This window comes from Pinus tabuliformis, chromosome 4_2 (assembly GCF_031772625.1).
Source record: "Pinus tabuliformis cultivar Carrire ecotype Pingquan chromosome 4_2, CPIR1, whole genome shotgun sequence".
Taxonomy (NCBI): Eukaryota; Viridiplantae; Streptophyta; class Pinopsida; order Pinales; family Pinaceae; genus Pinus; species Pinus tabuliformis.
Window position 1 is genome coordinate 273,617,056 of NC_142304.1, and position 16,517 is coordinate 273,633,572.

Below are 16,517 nucleotides of genomic sequence, written 5' to 3' on the forward strand. Positions count from 1 at the left end.
TGAGAATTGCGCTGAAGTCGAACATGGAAAGACATCGCTTGATTACCGGTCAATAATGTAAACCGTTAAGAGGGGCGAGAGGAATCACCAATAATGACAATGACCCTCAAGGTACTGTAGTACAATTCACGTGGTGTGAATAAAGGACTTGGCGTCGAACACCACGCAAAATCTTCTGGTCGAAGGTCATTAATGTATACCTGTCGCCGGAAGTGAGAAACTTGCCATTGAGGCATGCAAGCTTCAAAGTACTGGGGGGGTTTGTTCCTAGATCAACTTCTTGGATAATGAGCTGAAGTCGACAAGAAGCGATCCGTCAAAGGAGGGCCTTAATGAATCCCACATCAGTGACACGGAACGGAGCTAATGATTTTAGTGGAGGTGAAAACAATCTGTGAAATATGATTCATGGTGGCGATCATGGGTGGATGAAGGATAATGTATGGCAGTGGATGGGACACGGTTGACTCTTTCTGAACAACATCTCTTGAACATATAATGACACTGATGTGATGGATTGGTAGCATTACCCCAAAAGTGGATGGTTTGGCGAAGACCATGGTGATGAGACCGGTGAATGAAACAACCCAACCCGATGTGATACGGAGGACAAAGTGTCATGTTCAAGAGCGACTTGCTACCATTAAAGCTTTGAGGTTCTCCCAATTTTTCCCCAGTCATTTCTGACTAGTACCTCTTTATTTTTGTCAAGCTTGAGAAGGATAACATATGCTTGTTCTATAACCTACCCTTCGGGCAAGCCCATCGCTATGTTTTAACGAGCCTAGCGATAGGGAAACTCGTTCTCTTCTAAAGACAAGTTTGTCGCTATTTAATCATTTTAACGAGTCTAACGACAAGGAAAAATCGGTCCTTTTCATTTTTAGAGAGTCTGAAAAGGTACAGAAAGTTAACTCCAAAATTCCTTTTTCGTCATCTAATCCCTTAAGTCCGAAAAAGTATAAAACAATACAGAAGGGATGAGTTTTCGATTACTTTAACGAGCCGAATAAAACAAGCGCTCGACCTTTTTGTGTAATAATCCCTTAGGTCCAAAAAGATTAAAATCTAGAGGAGGGATAGCTCTTCCGGTCACTTTAACGAGCTGGAAGGCCAAAACTCGGCAAACTTTTCATATTTTACGAGTCAGAAGAAAAGAGCTCAAAGAAGACTCGTCTTTTGAGGAACGAGTGATAAACAGGGATAGCAGCAGATTCCAGGTACAGGTTGGAATTTTCCAATCACGGCAGTGTCACAAGGATGGCTAAGTGAAATCACTCTTCGCAGCTGTTCCTCAAAATGGGTAAACAATCATATGGGGGTGAACAATCGGCCAAATGGAATGGAGGTGACAGGTGCAAAACACGACCAAGGCTTTTTATGGCTAATAAATTTACGATCACAATGGTTATTTACCGGAATAGGTTCATTTTTTATTTAAAAATGAGCTTGAACTCTGGGGGAAACATTGCTCACTGCTTTTATTTATTTTTTAACGAGCATGAAGACCGCGTTAAAACTGCTCGGATCTTGCGTTTATTTTTTAACGAGCATGAACTTTATGCTAAAACTGCTCGATATACCAGTCATAAGATAAGAATGTCTCCTGTGAGATCTCTATTTTTTATAGAGCTTCATCTTCACTAAGCTTTGCTCCCTCTCATCCTTTCTTTATGCAAGTTCGGAAAAGGCTAATCCCAAAAACAGATAAATAACCGCTCCTAGCTTGCACTCCAAAAGGTTTGCATGCCCCTAGGTATAAAGTACAATTTCAAGGCTGCCCCTACTTATCCGATAAAACATTTGTTTTAAAGGGTGAGGCTTGCCTCTTTCTGGTTACCCAAAGATTGTTTTGTTAACACCTTCAAACGAAAACATTTCCTCGGCACTATCTACCGAAGTAGACAATGGTGAATGACTATTGTCAAACAAGTAACCTTATCAAAAGAATCCTGTTCTAGAACAACCCCTCTTCCTTCCACGGACGGGGTACGGACTAGTCATATTCTTTCGCGGAAATTCTACCCTATACCCAAGGTTTCCTCTGCCTGAAGCAGACCAGGATGCATGCCCCCTGGGTTCCAGTCCCATCTTTCCGAATCACTCGCACTCATCGGGAAGGAGGACTGGGGGTGGAGACATTTCTTGGGTGAATAGACCATTGAGGGTTGGTATGTGACTATTTGCGATGCGTGATCCCGGAAATGAAAGTTGGTCTACGAGCTTGACCATTCTTCCTTCGTGTGGAAAATGTTAGGATATTCCGACACATAGGATATAGTTAAGTTCAACTTGGTCTAGTATAGAGTTAGGTTAGAGTTAGGTAAAGTGTGTTTCTTTACCGTTGTACATTTTGTAACTTACAATCCGACGGTCACGATATGTAGTGATCCGACGGTTCACTCTCACCTCGGTATTACCGACACTTGATCCGTGGCTTGACACCCGATTGGTCCATGAGTTCTATTTAAAGCGCATGGAGGGTCATTGTTCGGGTAATCCGTGCATGAGAGAAGCTTATGTAAATTTTCATTCTTTGATTAATAAATTGTCTGTACCCACGTTGGGACAGGCCGTGGACTGTTTCCCTCCTTGCACTCTGAGGGTTTTAACCACGTCAAAAATACTGGTGTATTGATTTGAGATCTGGTTGTGAGCGGTGTCCTTTTGGTATTCTTCTGTGGAACTTACCCTGTAAATTCCTACATGGTATCGGAGCTATTTGAGGGCCGCGTCCGTTGGTGATCCAAATCTGAAGCCGGTAGAACTGCATGCGGCTGTCGTTTCCTAGATCTGCTGTTTCTGACTGCTTTCGGGCCGAGAGGACTGCTCTGTTGCATTCGGAGCATCTGTTTCAGTGAGGAACCCCTTTCGTTTCACGCGAAAAGGTTTCCGGTAGCCCTAGCTGCGTCATTTTTCAGATCGGGAGGTATACAGTGTTTTTTTTTGCAGTTTACTGTCATTTTCTCTCTGCTTATTTCGGTTTCGGTTTATTTAGCCTTTTTTTTCCCGGATCTATACCTTTCATTTCTGCGTATGCTCTTTGCCCTGCGACTCTGTGCGATCTGGGCAAATCAGAAACAGAAAGAAAGGATTTTTCTCATGCGTATGCTCTTTTCCCTGCACCTTAGTGTGATCTCGGAAAATCAGAAACATTGAGGAAAATATTTAGTTTTTCGGCTAAAAGCTAACTTTGAGATTTTTTTTAAAATTTCTAGTTTTTTGGCTAAAGCTAACTTCGAGCCGTAAGGTTCGTTTTTCTTTGGATATTCGTGTTGGGTTTTGTGTTTTGTGTTTTGTAGGGGAAAAGAGTCTTCCCAAGGCAAGCACGCAAATCGAGGCACCCCCCCCCCTCTCTCTCTCTCTCTCTCTCTCTCTCTCTCTCTCTCTCAAATCTTTTGTATAGATCAATTGGTTCAAAGACCTTTTAAGAGAGTAGAGGTCTTGGGTTCAAGTCTCCATTTTGTGGGGGCGGATTTTTTCATTCCCGCACATTCGCGCACTTTGCCGGCAACGTCAACAATTTTTTTTTCAAAAAGCCATAACTTCTTCATCCGGAAGCCTTTTTCAGAGCCGTTTTTTTTAAAACCGCCTATTTTTTCGAGATCTATCCATTGGACCACTCACTTTCAGCATCTTCAGCTTCAGTTGTTTTTCAAAAATGGAAAGTCCATGCCAAGTCATTCTTGACAGCACTAACTACTTCCAATGGGTCGCCTACATGGGAGATTTACTTAGAAGTAAAGGTCTCTTCAGAATAGCCACAGACCAAGAGAAGAAACCCAAAGATGAAGACAAGGCCGAAAAATGGGAAAATCGACAAGATCAAGCACGTGGCTTGATAGGAATGTCTGTTTCTCCTGATCTTAGATTCCACATTGCAGAAATTGAAACTCCTCATGAAGCATTAGAAAAACTTGCTAAAGTTTTTGGGATTAAAAATGAAATTAGATCCCATCAACTTGAAAATGAGCTGCTTACTTTGGATCCTAATAATTTTTCTTGCATTGAAGATTTCTTGTCAAAATTCAAGAACCTTAGATATCTCTTGGAAGGTGTTAAAGTTAAGAAAGATGATGGTAACCTTATTTATTCCATCCTCACTAAGTTGGGCCAGCCTACTCTGTATTTGTTTCCACTTTCCATTCTACCAGGGAAGCTTTCATTTGTCAAGGCAAAGACTACAAGCCCCCTTCCTTTGACTCCTTTTGTGATTCCTTAATAAGAGAACAAGAAAAACTCTTACACCTTGGTCTTCTTAATCTTGGAAACTCTTCCACAAAAGCGTTAGCCGCCCAGCAGTATCCAAATTCAAAGAATCCTAAGAAGTCTTATCCTCAAAGGAATGGTCCTAAACCAACTCAGCCTCAAGATGAAAGATCATTTCAGCAATATGATAAGCCCAATAAAAACAAATGGAAGAAGACTGAAAGACATTGTAACTTTTGTAATCGAGATGGCCACTTAGAATCTAAATGCTTTAAGAAGATGGAAGCCTTGGAAGCCGCAATGAAGAAACATAACATCCATCTGGAGCCTACTTCAACTTCAACTTCCGGAACGGCATTTTCTGCATGTCATCGTCAATCATCTCAGTCTAGTTATGCATTAAATGTATCTTCTTCTTCTTCTCATTCTCATGAGTGGCTCATTGATTCTGGAGCCTCTTGTCACATGGCCAAAAACCAAGCCATGTTTTCTTCTTTAAATGATTGTAACACCAAAAATATATATGTTGGTGATGATAGATCTCTTAATGTTGTAGGGACTGGAACTGTTCATCTAGACAATGGTCAGTTCAATGATGTATTATGTGTTCCAAACTTATCCTGCAACCTTCTATCTGTCTATCAGATAACTCATTCAGGTGAAGGTAAAATCGTTGAATTTTCACCTCATGATGTTGTAATCAAGGATCTAAAAGATCCTAAACAGATTCTAGCTACTGGTCTTGCTGATGATTCCAAAAGGTTGTATAAGTTTCACAACTTTGGGTCATCCCATCTTCCCTCAGTATTTGTTGCTCATAATGATGAAGTGAGCAAACTTTGGCATGAGCGGTATGGTCACTTAAACTATCGCTCCCTTCAGCATCTCTGTAAAGAAAACATGGTGACAGGTCTTCCTATGGTATCTTGCAAAGATGGTGTTTGTTCCGGATGTGTACTCGGAAAACATCATCGGGACAGTTTTGACAAACGTGCCTCTTGGCACGCCTCAGCCCCTTTACAGCTTGTGCACAGTGATTTATGTGGTCCTCTTCCTGTTGCTTCATTCTCTGGCTGCAAGTACTTCTTAACTTTCATTGATGATTTCTCTAGACGCACTTGGGTATACTTCTTAAAACTCAAGAGCGAAGTATTTACCACCTTTTTGGCCTTCAAAGCATTCGTTGAAAAACAATCTGGACATCAAATTCTTAAGCTAAGAACTGATAATGGTGGAGAATATGTTAAAAATGCATTCATCACCTTTTGCACCGAAAATGGCATTCAAATGCAACATACTGTTCCATACACTCCACAACAAAATGGTGTAGCTGAAAGGAAAAATCGCACTTTAAAGGAAATGGCTAATTGTATGCTGCAATCTAAAGGACTCAGTCTTAGTTTTTGGGCCGAAGCAATTAATTGTGCAAATTATATAATCAATCGCACTCCTACTAAGGTTCTAGAGAATATCACTCCAGAAGAAGCTTGGAGTTCCATTAAACCAGATGTAAGTCACTTTCGTGTGTTTGGAAGTGAAGCATGGGCCCATATTCCAGATGAAAAGCATAAAGCCTTAGAACCTAAGAGTGAGAAATGTACTTTTGTTGGATATTCTGAAGATGTAAAAGGCTATAGACTTATTCCATTTAAGTCCAAAAATGTTATCATTAGAAGAGATGTAAAATTTGATGAAAATAAATCGGCCTGCGAGCCTAGTCCGGCGGATGTGCCACCTCTTCCCATCTCTTCTATCTTTGAGAACATTTCTTCTTCTGATGATGAAAGCGAGGATGATAATCCTTCCCCACCTTCTCAGGATCCTCAACTTCCAAGATGGGTCCGTGCTACTCGGGATGCAGCAGGTGATCTTGCCGGTGATCCTACAGATCAGCGACGTACACGTTCTCAGTTTGAAAGAGCCTCTTCTTTACTGGCTCAAGCTCCAGTGAATCATGATCCTGACACTTTTGCAGAAGCTTCAGGCCATCCACATTGGGAAACAGCTATGAATGAAGAATATCATTCATTGATGACAAATGATACATGGGATCTTGTTCCTCTACCAAAGGGACGCAAACTTGTTAGATGCAAATGGGTTTACAGAACCAAGTATGGACCAGATGGGAAAGTTAACAAACATAAAGCTCGTCTAGTTGCTAAGGGCTTTTCACAGGTTGAAGGCATTGACTACACTGAAACCTTCTCTCCAGTTGCCAAAATGAACTCTATCCGCCTTGTTCTTTCCCTTGCTGCCTCTTTAAAATGGGAAGTACATCAAATGGATGTTAAATCTGCCTTCTTGCATGGGGACTTGCAGGAAGAAATCTATATGGAACAACCCATTGGCTTCATACAAACAGACTCCAGCCTCGTTTGTCGCCTTAAGAAATCCCTTTATGGCCTCAAGCAAGCTCCTCGAGCTTGGTATGCCAAAATGGATAGCTTTCTTTTAGAATCTGGCTTTTCTAGGTGTCATTCTGACAATACTGTCTACACCAAGAAAGTGGGCAACTCTCTCATCATCCTTGTTCTTTATGTTGATGATCTTATTCTTACTGGTAGTGATCCCAACCTTATAAACCATGTGAAGTCCAGCCTTAAAAAGAAATTTGAAATGACAGACTTAGGACACTTACACTATTTTCTCGGTCTTCAAGTCTTGCAATCCCAAGAGGGTATTTTCCTTTCCCAGTCCAAGTATGCTTGTGATATTCTTCGTCATTTTCACATGGAAGACTGTAAGCCAGCCCCTTCTCCCTTTCAGTCTGGAGTCAAACTTTCAGTCTCTTGTACTTCTCCTGAAGTTGATGCTACCTTATACCGTCAACTTGTCGGAAAACTCTTGTATTTAACCCATACTCGTCCTGATCTTTCCTTTGTTGTTGGCCTTGTTGCTCGTTTTATGCAAAACCCCCGTGAAAGTCATTGGAAAGCAGCTAAAAGAATACTTCGTTATGTTCGAGGTACAATACAGTTTGGGATTCATTACAGTGCCAAAGCAGCTCCTCTGTTAGTTGGTTTCACTGATTCTGATTGGGCTGGTGACCTTGATGATCGGAAGTCTACTGCCGGTTATGTCTTCACTCTTGGTTCAGGACCTATTACATGGGCTTGTAAGAAACAGGCTGCCATTTCTCTTTCGTCAGCAGAAGCAGAGTATCGTGGTGCCGTGGAAGCTAGTAAGGAAGCCTTGTGGCTTCGTCAGATCCTATCAGAGTTTGGCTTTGAGCAGCAGCATCCAACCACACTTTGGTGTGATAATCAAAGTGCCATTCAGCTATGCAAAGATCCAGTCCAGCATCAGCGCAGCAAACACATTGAACTACACATGCACTTCATCAGAAAGCTCATTCTTGACCATGTTCTTGAAGTGCAATATTGTCCAACGGATGATCAGGTTGCAGACATCTTCACAAAGGCTCTCACAGAGGCGAAGTTCACTAAACTTCGATATATGCTTGGAGTTCAGGAAGTTGTCACTAAGGGGGGATAGGCTCTAGTGCCTCCTTCCTTCTCCTATTGTGTCATATTTGTAAATCCTTCAATCCTATCCCAAGTTGTTCTTAAGGGGGGATGTTAGGATATTCCGACACATAGGATATAGTTAAGTTCAACTTGGTCTAGTATAGAGTTAGGTTAGAGTTAGGTAAAGTGTGTTTCTTTACCGTTGTACATTTTGTAACTTACAATCCGACGGTCACGATATGTAGTGATCCGACGGTTCACTCTCACCTCGGTATTACCGACACTTGATCCGTGGCTTGACACCCGATTGGTCCATGAGTTCTATTTAAAGCGCATGGAGGGTCATTGTTCGGGTAATCCGTGCATGAGAGAAGCTTATGTAAATTTTCATTCTTTGATTAATAAATTGTCTGTACCCACGTTGGGACAGGCCGTGGACTGTTTCCCTCCTTGCACTCTGAGGGTTTTAACCACGTCAAAAATACTGGTGTATTGATTTGAGATCTGGTTGTGAGCGGTGTCCTTTTGGTATTCTTCTGTGGAACTTACCCTGTAAATTCCTACAAAACACATTACTCTAAAGAGTGAGGAGACTATAGCTCCCATGCAATATATATAGTCTCGTCCAAGGAGTAGGTTATAATCCAAGGGTCCTTGAACAACCATCACGTTCATCTGAACGATCTTCCCTTTCAATGTAACAGGTACATTGGGGAGGATCCCTAATGGTCGACTGGTTCCTTTATCAAAACCCGAGAGATTTCTTATCTCAGGCAAAAGCTTTGGGGAACCCAATGCTTTCCAAGCAATAGAGGAAAGGATACTCACAGATGCCCCTTCATCAATGATAGTTCCAGCGATTACCATTCTGTAGATTTGGACTATGATTCTGAATGGTATACTGGCTGGTAACCGGGGTTTGCCCAGTTGGTTCCAATCAAAGGACACAACCAGGTTGCTTGGTGGTGGGACCGAATATACGGCCGGATATGACCCTGACGATGTTCCTTCCTGCGATAAAGGAATGGGCGCATTGCCCTGATGCTCATCAGAGTCTGTGTTGATGAAAAGAATCTGGATGGTGTCATCCTTATTCTCTTCAGTGAGGGTGTCATTTGAAGATGAATCTTCAGTGACGGTGTCATTTGAGGATGAAACCTCTGAAGGAAGAACCGGGTCAACTGCCGTATCGACCTTTAGACTTTCGTCTGGTCTGGATTCAGTAGGTTCATTTTCAATGACTGACGCTTCAGCTGACCACTTGAGCGGGCCAGCTGTATTTTCAACCAACGAAGGACTTGGCACGATTTTTTTGTATCCAGGAGGAAGTCTCAACGGTGAAACCAGACGATCTTCCAAAACTCTCTTCACTTCGTCTAAGAAGGGACAACGGTGGATGGCGTGATCGCCTTTACACAGTTTGCAGGGGGATCTTGCTCCCCCTCTTTGTCTTGAACCTTCACTTTCGCTGGTTGACGGTAAGCATTCAACATGGCTATCAGAGGTTGATGCTCCCGAATTGTGCAAACGAGGTGACCAGTCCCTTAGTATCCGGGGAATACAGGGACAATCTCTATGGAAGTGGTCTCCTCTACATATGACACATGGCGATTTAGGCCCGGTCTGTGCTGTGTGTGGATCTTTGTCAGATGTCTTTTGCTTGCCCCCAGTCGCCTTAGGCTCCTTCTTCTTCTCCTCCTTCTTCTCCATGGGAGCTTGGCTTTTGCCGGCTCTACCTTGCGAAGATGAAGGATTGGAGGAAGAGTAATAGGAAGTAGAAGGCTGGTGGGCAGCTCTAGACTCATCTAACTATTGACTCGACTGTTCAGGAACCATGGTGGTCTGAACTACATTGGTTGAGAATAGCCAAATAGGCAGGCCAATTGTCAGTCCTGGAAGCGACAATGTGGCCATGTGGGGCGCACCAACTTCTCCCCAAGAGGAGAATGGACTAGGATTTCCATCATGTGGAATTCCTTGGTTAGGGCGTTCTATGTTCTCAACCTAAGATCAACGCGGGAATAGGAGGTGATTATGTTCCATTTAAAATAAATTTTATAACGACGCTTAGACACAACTTGCTTTTTCACTTTTTAAGAGTCGAGAAAAAGCTAAAGATGACTCTAGTATCCTTCGATGTTTTAATGAGCCTGAAGTGACAAATGCTCGGATGGACTTTTTCAGTTATAGAGTTTGAAAAAGGCCAAAAGAAACTGCTCTGGAGTTCTAGGCAGAGGGTGTGCCAAACTTTTCGCAAAACCACAGAATACGTTTTACGGTACGAGTGGTCGATCTTCGTGAATGCTGTGTTCACTGCATTGCGATCAGTAGGGCGGCCGACACGGTTTCCTATGGATAAAGGCTTTATTCCTATAGGGGTCTCCCAATATATACGCGACGGTACATGGGATCGCTTCACCGTGGAGGAATCACCCAACCACTCAACGCTAAGATATCATGTTTAACGACGCCGAAACACGTCTCTAGCTTAGACCTCTATGTGTTTGCGTTATGTTTCAATGCGTTGTTATGTAAATTCAATTTATTTTAAGGTTGATCTTGTTTAGCAGTTTTCCTTTATGGATCACCACGAGATGTATGATAACACTCCTAAATGCAATCTAAGATGATAAGCAAGCTTTTCAATCTTTCAACTTTGAAAATCTTAACTACTGAGGGAAAAGAAAGATAACATCTTTTCACACAGATCATAGAACACACACTAATGCACTTTTTCCTAAATCAACATGCAAACTGTCATAATGCACATGCACAATGCAAGTATTTCTTTTCTCTTTCTTAATGTTTGTGCGACACAAAAAGAAAGCTGTTGTATAACTTTGAATTCAATTTCAAGTGAAAGCAAACAAGCTTGTCCAAAATCAAAAGACACCTTAAGATTTACTTGTTTCGACACTAGAAATATATAAACTCAAACCATATGACGAAAGCAAAAGCTCAATCAGCTATGAACAACAAACAAACCAACTCTTAAGATCAATACGACACTTTATCACAGGTCTAGATCTAAGAGGTCACAGCAAGACTAGTTCACTTCCGTTATGGGAAACTGTAAATGATACAAGAAATACACAAAGAACAAACACAATTTCTTTATACAACCGAGGCGGAATAGTGGCAAGGAAAGTTGGTTTTAGATAGGCACATTGACTGGTAACAGGCAACAAAAACAAGAGTGAAAACATGGCAACAAACAGCAGGAAACCCCAGTAGCACAAGGCAAGACTGGTCCAGCGCAGGGGGTACACAGGCAGTTTGACCTTCAGCGCAGGTAGCCCCTTCGGGAACTGCGCTGAAATGCAGACATCCTTCACACAGCCTACACTGAAGAACGAAACTTTCGTTTCTCTTGGTTTCCGGGTCACAGATTGCTAAAAAATTCACAGTTTTTGGCGAAATCAGAAGCTATCAGTCAAGGACACACTAAGGGATGAAAAGGAGGATGAAAAGCTATCACTAAGAGCTTATTAGAGTCCTTGTGAATCAGCTCTTCAAATCATAAACTTGCCCAGAAACTGAGCTAGAGTAGCTGCCCTCTACTTTGCATTTGAAAGATCCAAATGCAGTTCGATTCGGTACTCCCTTTGTTTATGAAATGAATAGAAAAAACACAAACAACCAACAAGATACGATCCCCAGCGGAGTCGCCAATTTGTTGTTGGGAAAAGTATCCAATACGGAATGACCCTATCCCACTCTAAGGGTGATAGTACCTCAGCAACAACCGAATGAAAAGCTATTCAAGATTACTTCTTTATGAGATGTAAGAGAGAGGAGAAAGAGATCCACTAACCGTTATCTTCCGCTAATGATTGATCCAATCTTCCCTCTTTGCTGCTTGCTCCCAGCTCCTTGCTCTTTCACTGGCCCAGCTACACAAAGATCCTGCAAAAGCACAAGAAAAGGAAACTACAAGAAGCATACATCCATAATTGATTCAAGGATTAGAATAAATCAAATATACAAGCATCAATATGCCACAGAGACACATGCATATAGAAGAACCTCAAATGCTTTATTAATGGAAGAAGTAAAGTTCTGAGAGTGTTACAACCATAAGAGGCCCAATCCAGCAACACCTCCCAGCAGAAAGAAATCTCCTCTTCACCTCCTTCAAAGCAATCACCCAATAGTTCTATACTCAAACCAACAGCACTTCCTTACATTCACAAGATTCCAGCCTCCCTAGACCTCATGAGAGAGCTCTATATATAGGAGTTTTGGAGAAAGGATGAGTCAGCTTGAGGCTGGCATGAAGCTGACTAGTGTCCTCTCCCACTTCAGTTATTCTTCAGTTCTTGAGTCCACTTGGAGTTTCTTGCTTCCACTTGGAGATCTAGATCCTCTTACTCATCACAAGGCGAATTCCCTGATCCAAGTGTCATTTTGGAAGCTTCCTGGGCATTTGACACCTTGCAGAATGACTGTGCCACTTGGCCAATCTCGCCCAGCGCAGGTAGCCTTCATTGCTTTTGACATTCAGCGCAGGTACAGAGTGGAGCAGTTGACATTCAGCGCAAATGCTCAGTGGAGCAGTTGACATGATCCAGAATTAGCTTGTTTTTGAGTGTTTTCAGGTGGAGAACTGATTTTCAGTGCTGTGGTTTGCTGACCTTGTTCCTCTAGGGGTAGGAACAACATGTTTAGGGACTTTGGATCCCTTAGATTATCGACATTTTATGCTTCATGCTGTAAGGCACAAAAATGTCTATAACAAAAATGTCGACTTTTCAACTAGCTGCTCATTACCTCTTTAACTCTCCTTGCCTTCTTTGATTGGGTTTTCATGTTAATAATTTCTTCTTTAAAATCATGCTCTCTTTCTTCAAGTATATTAAGAATTTTCTTCTAATCTATGTTTTCCATTGAGAGTTTTTCTATTTCAATAAAATATGAGTCAACCTTAGCTTGGTATTCATCTAGTTTCTCCTCTTGTCAATTAGCTACTTTCACACTAGAGAATAGATCTCATCTGTTTAAAAAAATTCCTTTTGAGAGGCCTTCTTTCTCTTATATTTTTCTCCACTGTTGCTATTTATACTCCTTCATGCAGAGCCTACAACCTATTCCATATATCTTTTACAGGTTTGAGATCCATCACCTTCTCAATATACAAATTGTGAATATTAATGTAGATCACACATTTTGCCTAGGAATTCTTCTGTTGTTCTTTCTTTAAGGGGGAACCTTTACTCTATCCATCACATACTAGCTTCCAGACATCATATCCATAAGCTATCAATTCAAACTTCACATTCTCTCTCCATATCTGATAGATTACAATATTGAGTAAGAGTACACCTCGACGATACATGAAAAAAAAGACCAAATCTACCTTCCAACGATTAAGCTGATATAAAAGGAGCCGACTCTGATACCGATTGTTGGAAGATTGACTATACTAAGGGGGGGGGTTAATCAATATAGTGCATTCATGGTATCAATTGCCAATTTTTAATTTTATTTCCAATAGTTATCTGAACTATTAGATAAGAAACAACAATCATATGAATAAAAAATCTAACATGTAAACAACATCAAACCACAACATAAGATTCAAAACATAAGAGAAACACATGTAGACACCAAATATAAGTGGAAACCCATAAATGGAGAAAACCACGAAATTTTGTTGTGATGTAAAGGCAAGCACTCAATCCCTCTTTTACATAAATTTTTGTAGGCTCCTACCCGCAGGAGGCTTCAACGTCTCTTTTCTTTCGTAAGATACAACTTGCTAAAAGCACCCACTCTAAGATGTTCTCTTTAAGGCTACTACCTGAAAGGAGACACCAATCCCCTAATATATTAAATTTTTATTTTTCTAGCTTGCCTGGTCTTTAAATTCTAAATTATTCCTTCTCTTTGAATCACTTCTATACTTTGTCTCTGCCCCTTCAAAACTATTTTTCTTCATTGTTCCTATATCTCAATTTTGTTTATCACTTCAAATTATCTTTTTCTCCATATTTCTCTTTCTTTCTAGGAAATTTTCGAACCAGGTCTCTCAACTGTTCAATTAATTAGCAACTCTACCTTCCGAAAATACATATTTATATATACATAACTCATTGTCTATTTGTATTCCAATGCAATGATATGAAGTGATTATGTTTCTCTTTCATTCTTCACACCCATTTGTTTCAAATCATTCTAAAAGTCATTGTATTTCACTCACAAATGGAATAAAAATTTACATAAACAAATGCCTACCGAGGAAATGAATAGTTCTAAAGTATAGAGATGCATATAGATGGTCAATATATTTTCACAAGAATAATATTTTGACTATTAATAATACATGTGATGAAAGTTGCCAATAGAGTATCAATCAAGTATCTTTGCCATAATATCCTTCTTAAATTCATCCACCTTTTGCAGAAGAATATGCAACCTTCCCTTGGGGAATATTTTATTTGTCTTCATTCTGTCGCTAAATCTATATGTAGTTCCCGTGCCTCCTTTGCATGAGTTTTCAAAAGGGAATCAAATGATCCTACCCTGGAAAGGTATCCAACTTGTCTAATTCTATCAAAAATATTATTAGCATTAGAAATATCTCCTTTTTATGCATACTTTTCTAAGATCATGACCAATGTCAAGTACACTAGCCTCAACTATTGCTAATTACAAACTTTACAAAAAATAAAATCTACCTTTTCCAGCTCACCTGCTTTTACATAAATTCTAATAAGTGCATCCAAAGTAGGTGGTCAAATTTTTCACCCATTGCCAAAAATCCACTTTACCAATTCCTTTGCTTTAAGAAATAAGTTATGCTCTACTGTTGATGCTGTTGGATGCTGCCAACATGTAGGGGATCTCCTCAATATGAGGTCCCAATTAGAACTCACACCATTTGGTGTAGGAGTCCCATTTGGTTATAGGTTCGGGCCACTGCTGTGAATGGTTTAGAGGTGTGCCTTGGTTAAACACATACATAAGAGATCGTAACAAATCCTTGGGGAAACAAGTACATAAGCTTTGTGTGACACTGAATTTTGAATGCACATGAAACTTCCACGAATGTCAAGAGATATGAGCCTCCATTTAGGAAATTAATAGTACTATACTAAGAGAGACTCACAAGTGGAAGAGGAAAACTTGTTGATTATCTTGCAAATTAGTTCATAAGGAAAAAAACAATCGTAAAAGAATAACAACACTCATTAAAAAATATGCATATGTAAGCAATGAAATAGTTCATTAGTCTTAGTAATTATTATGCCAACATATACCACAAACATATCAAGAATAGTCTTACTACATTCACCATATATGTATGAAGAAGTGCTCGCTCGAGGAGCTTCTGATTATTAATGGAAGGTTCCAAGTACACTATTACATAGGTGAAACACTAGATCCAGTAGTGGAACATGAAGCGACAACTTACTTATCCAAAGAACGATTTATCTCCTATGCAATACAAGAGAATCCAAGGAAAAAATCTAAGAATCCAAGCCCTTTACTTGAGTTATGAGGAGCTATTTATAACAAATGATAATTAATTTTTAGTTTCCTCATGACTCTTCAACTTGTATGACCTATGGGCTTCCATATAATCTTTCACATTCTATATATGAACTTTTACATTCCACATGTGTCTTTTCACATTCCACATGTGTCTCTTGGACTCCATTACATTAAAATTATTACAAAAGAAAAAATACATATATGACAATGGCTATATAAGATAGAACTCCTAATAATAAAAAATACTTTCAAATAGATAAATCAATTGCTTCTTCATGGAGCTCATTAGTGATGTATGAATTCCATGCTCTGAACTCTATTGTAATGAATTTTACCTGGATTGGTAGCTCGACCACAAACCACATCTTAACATCCAATTATTCTATTAATATATATCGGGAGTTGGACTGAAAACTATTCCATAACCATGAAAATTTCATGTGAAATTTTGTTGGTGCAATCACATGCTATAGAATAACATTCTTAGTAATCTCCAAGACTTGTTGTCTTGATGCCTGCTTGATTTGATCAACAAACTGATGCATTTCCCACATGATGGTATCCTTGTCTCTTGTATCTCCAAATGGACTCACTAAAGGCAACCCATGTTTCTGTGGTAGGGACTCCAAACCACTATGCAATCGATTATAAGAAACTATAGTGTTAGTTGCTTGTTCTCTGAGGTAAGTGTAATTTTTCATATGGAGTTGCAATCATACTCTGTCCATATCGATAGCAACCTTTTCGTCCCTGAACAATTTCTCTAGAACATCTGTGTATTTGGTTCCCCACTCCTGTATCATATCGACAACTCTATTTGTAAACTTCACGAGCTTTAATATTTCTTGTGCTTTCTTTTGTATCCCAGGCATGGATGACACTACTTGATGCAAGACAATTATTTAATCATACAAATGCTTCATGGTATCCTCCATTGGTCCCCACTCTTCCTGTATAGTTGACCGCCATCCTGCGATGTTGAGATTGTTGGAAGATAATCTTTTATTTGTTTAAGTGAGATGATCCACTTGTAGCTTTGTTACAACCAATTCTTTTATCAATCTTGCATTCTCATTTAAAATATACTTTGAGTTGTCCTGTGCTGCTGTGGAAAAAGAAACATTAGCTACCATGACCACTAGGAGGTTCCTCCTAGTGTTCATAATTATTACCTTCTTAGTGGATACAAAGACTAGATTTTGTGTATCATCGGGAAGAATATTTCTCTTTCTTTCATGATCCTTTTCTTCAGTTGACCAAAAGTGACATTACACACATCCATGACTTTATCTGCTGGTGGAGGGGTGATTCCCATCTCATCGAACGGGAGATGACCACCGGTAAGAG

The 16,517-nt window shown here is 40.2% G+C and overlaps 1 pseudogene; it reads right to left on the reverse strand.

Moving 5' to 3' along the window:
• The window catches only part of LOC149169044 (pentatricopeptide repeat-containing protein At1g80270, mitochondrial-like), a 29,532-nt pseudogene extending 13,490 nt beyond the window's left edge, over positions 1-16,042 (reverse strand).
• Between the last annotated feature and the right edge of the window lie 475 nt (positions 16,043-16,517).